The sequence below is a fragment of the Spermophilus citellus genome (genome assembly GCF_964194105.1).
Source record: "Spermophilus citellus genome assembly, chromosome: 15".
Lineage (NCBI taxonomy): Eukaryota > Metazoa > Chordata > Mammalia > Rodentia > Sciuridae > Spermophilus > Spermophilus citellus.
The window spans coordinates 28726445-28734728 of record NC_138195.1 but is presented as its reverse complement, the minus strand read 5'-3'; the positions used below and the strand labels follow the sequence as shown (position 1 = coordinate 28734728).

The 8284-nt window shown below is 31.1% G+C and overlaps 1 long non-coding RNA gene across 1 annotated transcript; it reads right to left on the bottom strand.

The window, feature by feature from the left end:
- Positions 1–1273: 1273 nt before the first annotated feature.
- Positions 1274–6163, bottom strand: LOC308634288. The gene is made up of 3 exons (XR_014018990.1): positions 6110–6163; positions 3198–3274; positions 1274–1302 (listed from the first exon to the last, which is right to left on the bottom strand). It is a non-coding gene; the product is annotated as an uncharacterized lncRNA (long non-coding RNA).
- Positions 6164–8284: the final 2121 nt, after the last annotated feature.

Genomic DNA, 8284 nt, shown 5'->3' with positions numbered 1-8284 from the left:
AAATTCATGTGAATTGAGTAACAATTTTAGAATGAAAATATCTGAAAGGGAAATAAATATATTGGTAGAAATATGCTGTTTGAGATCATGTGAAATCAAATCTTCATAATATATCTAAATAAATTACTTTTATCAAAAATACATTTAGCACCAAAAATGCTAAATGTTCTTCAATTTTCTACTATCCTACATTTGTTATTTTTTTTCTTGAAAGCATGCATAACAATTAAAAAAATAAAAGAAGGGACTCTGTTGTATAATTCTCGACTGTATGTACGGAATCAAAGAGTAAGGACAGGTTTTGGAGAAACACATCAAAAATACTCAAATTGAGGGTATGAAGTGGTAGAAGCAAATACTAATGAGCCATGACAAAAATTTACAATATAAAACTTTCAATTCAATTTGAGAACAAAGTATGAAAATAATTGAAAACAAAACTATAGAGGAAATATTACAAGTTCTCTAGATGAAACTGTTAAAACACTTGGAGGGATGGGCATGGTGGTGTCTGCCTGTAACTCCAGGTCCAGGGAGACTAAAACATGAGGATTAGAAGTTGAAGGCCACCCTCAGCAATTTATCAAGGCCCTAATCAATTTAATGAAACCACCTCGTCTCAAAAAAAAAAAAAATTGGGGCCTGTATCTCAGTGGTAATGTACCCCTGGTTTCAATCCCTAGTACCCCAAACAACAAACAAACAAAAATACTCAGGGAATGGTCCTACCTGATGCTAACCCAAGGACAGAATAGGTCAAGTCTGTGACCTATTCAATCATGCAAGTCAAGTAGTAAGCCACTACTACCTGCAGAAGGTCACAGCTCTTCTAGAGAATCAGATTCCAGAAGTGAATATGAAGAAAGAGCAGAAAATATCAGTGGAAGTTAAAATATGCTAGTACAAGTTTCAAGAACTGGATTAAAGGTTTCAAAGAATAATTAAAACTTCATACAACCATTGTCATTTGGAAAAATAGTCCATGGCTACTTCATTAGTTCGCTAACTTCAGAGAGAACTCTTGGAAGAGAGATATCAACAGCCAAACTGGTTATATATGCCAATATTAGTAAACAAAGATATGATCTTCTTCATAGGCCAGTCCTAGGTTTTGTTTATCAAATCTTGTCAGAGAAGTAGCTCTAAGGTAAAGGCATTTCACTTATTTTTCCACCATCAATGATGTGCTTTACCCCTGGCAAAATTTTTCTCTGTTCTTAGTGAAATAGTGGGGTTGGGGCTGGGAATGTGGCTCAAGCGGTAGCCCACTCACCTGGCATGCTCGGGGCGCTGGGTTCGATCCTCAGCACCACATAAAAATAAAATAAAGATGTTATGTCACCGAAATCTGAAAAAAATAAATATTAAAAAATTCTCTCTCTCTATCTTAAAAAAAAATACGTGGGTTATGTCTAAAAACTGACTCCCACTGACTGTAGTTGAGTACTATGATTTGGAACCTGATTTACCTATGATTTTTACTCTGCAAAAATGGTGTGTATTATTACTAATGCCTAAACCTGAGACTTTTGCCAAATATGCCCATCATAAATTTTCCATGAGAATTCCCATCTGATTGATTTGGACCATCTCTTCTGTTCTGGGTGATCTCTTCTTCCATCTCTGATTCTAACTGAGCATAATCTTTAAGAGAACTCATTTTGGTCTTCAACTTTAATAAGGACTTATATTCTAATCTTTGAGCATATACACATAGGGATTTAACTTTGAGTTTTGCTGTTTCCAAAAAGAGGAAAGAACTTAATACACATAAAAATCGTATTAAGCTTTAAAATCTGATAGTTAGCAACCTTTTGTAATTTGTATCCCAACAGTTTATATAAATAGTGAATAATTTACTAGTTACAATAATGTACTTTTTAATATTTACTTCTGTGTTTCATATTTAAAGTTTTTGCTGTTTGGGAAAAAAAAATTATCAGAACCATATTTTAACTCAGTAATCAAAGTTGTTTCGTAGTATATTAAACAAAGCTACACAGTTTCTAGCACATTTAGCTCTTTCACAAAAATCACATAAATTTTGATTTGTTATACATACCTCAGATTAGTGGCTGTAATCTAATTTTCAACCCCCCAAAAATAAGCTATCATTTTAACTTAGAAAAATTACCTTCTGCACCATAATCATTTGCTGCTAAAAGTTAGTGTACAATTCCTCAAATGATGAAATGGCAGACATAAAAAGCAAATGATCCTTTAATCACCTCATAGTAAATGTTTACAAGAAAGAGCATGTGTGAACTTATTGTTCCGTTTACTGCAATTTCCAGCAAAATTATTGTCAAATGATTTGCTCAACTGCCCCATTTACAACACATGTTCTTATATTACTGCCATTTGTTAGTTTGATGGAACCATACATCCAGGATATGTGCTAAAACAAAGCATATCCACATTGCTACAGCAATATGACCAAGATGTCAAATAATTTGTATCACAAGCATTACAATGTGTACTATAATGTGCTTTTTTGAGCTGGTGAATCGTGCCATAGAATGAGAAATGAGGAGTTTGAAAATAATCTTTGAGATCCTCAAGGGTATAAATGAAATTGCCTGTTGTATACACTTATGTTAAAATAAACAAAAACAAAAACATCCACAGAACATTGTAGGTACATTGAAGTTTAACTTGTATCTCTATAGAAAAATAACAAATTCTGTTTATGAATATATGCCTTTGTAACATTCTATGATTAACTTGTAGCATCTTTATTTAGGCATAAATTAAACTAATATCATCAAAGCATTCTTTTATTATCAGTGAAATATTTTCTTACAAGCATTTTTTAGAATTTTATATAAATTTAAATAAATTTCAAATAAAAGCAAATATGTCTATATGGCTGCCTAAATATGAAGATGTCAATTTGAATATTATTCTTTATATCAACTTATGTAATTTTTGAGGTACCTTTTGTCTGTGGAAAATGGCCACTTCATGTTAATTATTTCTTATCAATCTGCCAAAACTTAAGAATATATTTATTAAATTATCTCAGGGTTAGAGAAAACCCTGATGTTGTGGAAAGTATGTATGACTGAGTCTGAATATAGGATAAGTTAGTCTATACTCTGGGAACAAAACATTGTTTATAAGAATCAGTGTGATGGTAAGATTTGGAAAACAAAAATCTTCCTGGATATGTGAAGAAAAGTAATTTAAATACTTACAAAGTATTATAAGAAATGCAGGAACCAAAATTCCAAGAAAGCACCACTCAGCTTTCAAATTTACCCCTTAAGCTTTCCTAGAAATGGAACATGATTGATATAAATTTGTAAGTTCAAATATATTTGTAACATCTAAGTTGAAGCCAATTTTTTTCCCCTGGCTTTAGTTTTAGAGAGAATTACTTCAGTTATTCCTTTTTCTTTGTCAAAAAACATCTTCATGTTTATAACCAGAAGAAGGTAAATTCATACTTATTTTTAATATATTTTGCAAGAATAACTCCTTCACTTCTTACTTTTATGTTTCTTTAATTCAATCATGTTCATGTCTTAAGAAGATTGATTGTATTAATGGTCAAGAGATTAAAAATATGTAGTTTGATATGATAACAGAAAACAATCTGGCCCATAGTTGAATTGTGTCAAACCCAATGGCTTTATTTTTATTTTATGTTTTGTTTTATTTTACTTTAACTTTCTTGGTAGTTCAAATTTTCTATGTAGGTAAATTACTTTAGGACAGATATATAGATTTTGTGTATATCAAAAATTACAAATTGTCTTTTGCAACAGAAAGATTAATTGACAACTTCCAGTGGCGTTTGGTCACAATAATCACTGGTGCAAATAAAAGGGAATTTAGACTGAAAAAAAAAGAACATAACAACTTTGTAAATAGTTACATATATTGAGATGAAAGTCTGAATTGATAATATAGCTGAAGCAGTGTGATAGAATTATGTTTACATTATGTTTAGGTCTGGAAAATGAATGACTAGGTTTTAATTACCATGTCTAAATTTCACATTTATGGGTAATTACAAAGTTTACTCTTGAAGTAGAATGTGAAGTTCACTTATTGACAAAAAGCAGTCAAAACCAAGAAAAATTTCTATCTAACAAATAATTTGGTTAGTTATTATATAGCTATTTACCACCAAATCTGTATGAGGGATAAGTAAATGTACCAGAAATAATTACTTGTCTTTCTTATTTTACTCTATCCATGTAAAACAAACAAATTTATTATACTTTGACTAGTTAAAGATTTGTGAAAATGTTCATCTCTGAGTCAGGGCTCATCGTAACCACTGTTCCATCAGCTCAGAATATTTCTCAAACTGTAACATATGACCCTTGTATGGAAATGATCTGTAATGTTTGATTATTATTTTGACTTCTGGGCTCCTTCTGAGACTTACTGATGTGACATTCTGCAATATAAGCAGACTTCTCTGCCTTTAAAAAAATACACTGAAGTTTGATATATCTTATTTAATAGAAGACTTGTATGCTTAATTACTGTCTACTACCTCAGGCATATTTGTAAGCCAGGAAAATTCATCAAAAAGTGATAATAAAAGACAATTTTAGGGCTGGGGATATAGCTCAGTCGGTAGACTGCTTGCCTCACATGCACAAGGCCCTGGGTTTTATCCCCAACACCAGGAAGAAAAAAAAAGACAATTTTAAAGTGTAAGGTAAAAATTCCACAAACCACAGATACCCAGCACACATGGATTTTGGTATAAAAAATGTAATAGTTCAGAGAGTAATGCAGCACTTAAGTATGTATTTATTTATTTATCCAAGAAAATATTTATTAACTATTCTTTGAGAAGTACTCCTAGAAGTGGAAGCAAGCATTAAAAAGAGTGGCAAAAATATATGCCTTTGTGAAAGGAGCAGGAAGAAAATCAGACAATAAGTATATTGAGCTTGAAAGTGTGATAAAAGACAGCAAATAATATGAAAAAGAGAGAAATTAGAACTATGTTAGGAAGACTAAGATTGATGGGAAGAAATAGAAGAACTTGAGATAGCGTGCTCAGAGCCTCCATGTTGAGAAAATAACTTTTGAACCAAGATTTGAATGAGATGAGTAAGTTAGTTATGGTGATCATTCTAAGTAAAGGAAATAATCTGTTCATAGTCCTTATTATACATTCTTTCCAATCACATTTTCTTTGAATGCCACAAAGTTTTGACAAAGAAAAAAAATATTTGGTGATAATATTTCCGTTGATGCTCCTGCTTGCTGTTGTTATTTCTTTAGTGTGGACCAATTTCTTCAGGAATATTAAATGTTAAATACCTTTTCCTGGAATACAAATTAAAGTTAACTTTTAATTCTGCTTACAGTGAGATATTTTAAGTTAAGTTATACATAATAGATGCTAACTTGGGTGGAGAGTCATTGATGGGAATAATAGGCATAATTATCTACCCGATAAAATATTTTATTGTTGTCTCTAGTTTTATACTTCTGTAATTTTTCTTGTCACAATATAAATGAGTTTTAGTAAGTTACATAATTATATAATTTTCCCACTGGCCTAGGCAAAAGTAAGTAACATTTGTACATATGGATGCTAATATATTAATCAGATTTTATATAAAGCTTAAGTGCAAATTCAGTAAATAGATTTTGAGGGGAATATAGAATGAGATATACTAAAAATATGAGAAGTGAAGTAGGATGAGGAGTAAATTGAAAAACGGTTATGTATTTATGTGTTTTTGTTCCTTAACATTAAAAATTTTGTTTTGTATTGAATACTCAATGCAGTTATGAAACAAACACGTGTCCTCCAGGATAACTTTCTTTAAAGTTTTATTTAGCATTGAGTGCACTAGTAGTGTTCTATAGGGCTTAAGAGAACAAACATTTATTCTATGACAAGACCTTCCCAATCTTGGTTGACAGTATTATTATCCACTCAGAAAAAGGCAAGTATTTTCATTCCTATTTTTCACATATTAAAATTAGACTTAAAGATTATTTACTCAACATGGAAAGTTTACTTATCCAAGTTAAGTCATCTGATTTGAATAAAAGTACTACATTTTGTTTTTCAAAGTGATTTTGACTAAGACTATAGCAAGGAAAATATTTTATCTTGTAAGCTTACCTTATTGTCAACCTCCAAGAAGGCACTCGTGGTCACCATCTCCCATTCCAGCCCTCCCATAGTCTTTTTCAAAAACAAATAGTGATGGCTTATGTAATCAGTAAGAAATGAATAGGAGTGTGCCATCCAAAGCTGACTCGTAAAAGATAATGAATGTTCCATCTTGCTCTCCGTATCATTTACTGTCAAAGAAACCAGTTGCCATGTGGTAAGGAATGAAGTCCTCCTCCATTTGAGTGAGCCATCTCAAGCAGGTCTTCCATCCTATTAAACATGAGTTGAGTATAGTCCTTGCTAACATCTTGACAGTAATCTTGTGAGAGACTTTGAGGCAAAGCATACACTTTATTCATTCGCAAATTTCTGACAGAATGACCCAATGTAAGTTAATAATTTTTAGTGTTTTAACTTGTTATTTTGGAAAACAGTTTGTTATATATGAATAGAAAAATTATTATACCCAATATAGACAATGCAAAAATGTCCACAAAGTTAAAATTTCTCATACTACTTGCCCTGATGATATATTTATTCTTCCATCCTATTTTATTAAAAGGTTTTTCTGCTCACAACTCCTAAAATATATTATTATATGAGTTAATAAGCTTCATTATCATTTTACAAAGAGAATAAGGTAAGTACAGATTTGATTCTTGTTCCAATTCATTTAGCCATTCTATAGAGAAGTATGACAATAAAGATGACAATAATACTTATAAATACTTACTAAACAACAATCAATCTGAAAGGGTGGGCATTACCACTATTCTGACTTTATATAAAAAGAGAAGTAGTGATTAGTAGCTGGTTCACCATTAAGTGCCAAAGTACCATATCTCACCATATAAGTGTCACCACCACATTAACATATATTCAGAAGTATCTGTACATCCTAATCTTGCACCAAAGACAGTTCAGTAATAAATCATTTTTAGGTAATACCAGTACAATATTTTTAAAGCTTTACATGAGGTAACATAGCAGTATTTGCCAAAAAATTTATATATATATATATATATATATATATATATATATATGTATATATGTATATATAATCTGCAATGATTATATTGTGATAAAATATAGTATGTGTTCATGAGAATTGTACCAGGCAGATGTTGGTGATGGTTTGTGTATTTATTCTTATTTATTCTTATAGTTATCCTAGAATGTTGATATGTTATTTAATTTTAGAGTTAAGAGGAAATTAGACATCAAATGTCTAGTTTAGCCAAAAAATCAACTGATGATGATTTGAACCTCAGTTGGGGACCTTTATCTAATCAACTTTTGTATATTAGCAAAGTTTTTCTACACTGTAGTATTTCTTAATAAGATGTTAATTTTTCCTCTACCAGAACATGGCAGAAACACGATGCTGAATTTCACTTGTTAAATACATCCTTAAGTCATGTTGAAATAAGCTTCTATGTCACTTATCTACAGACCAAATTCTGTGGTGAGGAGCAGTGGAAACTTACTCATTTTTTCTACATGAAAGATATTGACCCATTCAATTCCTTTATTTTTTAAATTATTCTTAAAAGATCCATTTTATATGCTTTCTATATTTTGCAATTTCCATGTTACTAATTTTATACTATAATTCAATGTCATAGATAGCATAAGATTCTCAACAGTTTAATTTATTATTATTTTATTTTATGAAAATTTCAAATTATTTTAATGCTTCGATCAGTTTCTCCTTGTTAGCAAGCAAGATATCCTGCCAGCTAATAATGAATGACAGAAAGTCAATACATGTGACCATACTTTTCCCATATTGAATATTGTCACATCATATTACTCCTATATTATACTTGAACACTGTACATTTTAGTCTAATTTTATAAATTTATACTATAAAAGGCTAGTTTCCTTCCTTTCTCTTTCATATTGAAGAGACTTTATTATTGGAGGGACAAGATGGTATAGTGATTAAACAGATGCACTAGAGAGCTAGAAAATTCAAATTGAAGCCTTGATCTGGACTATGGTTTTGAACTAGAAGGTTCCCTGAGGTTTCTTGTGTTAAAGCCCTCATCTACATCCCGGGGTGCTATTGGAAGGTTGTGGAATATGTAAGAGGTGGGACCTAGAGCAAGGTCTTCTGGACATTGCGGGTATGTCTTGAAGGAGATGTTAGGACCCTAGTTCCTTGTCTTCTTCTCTTTT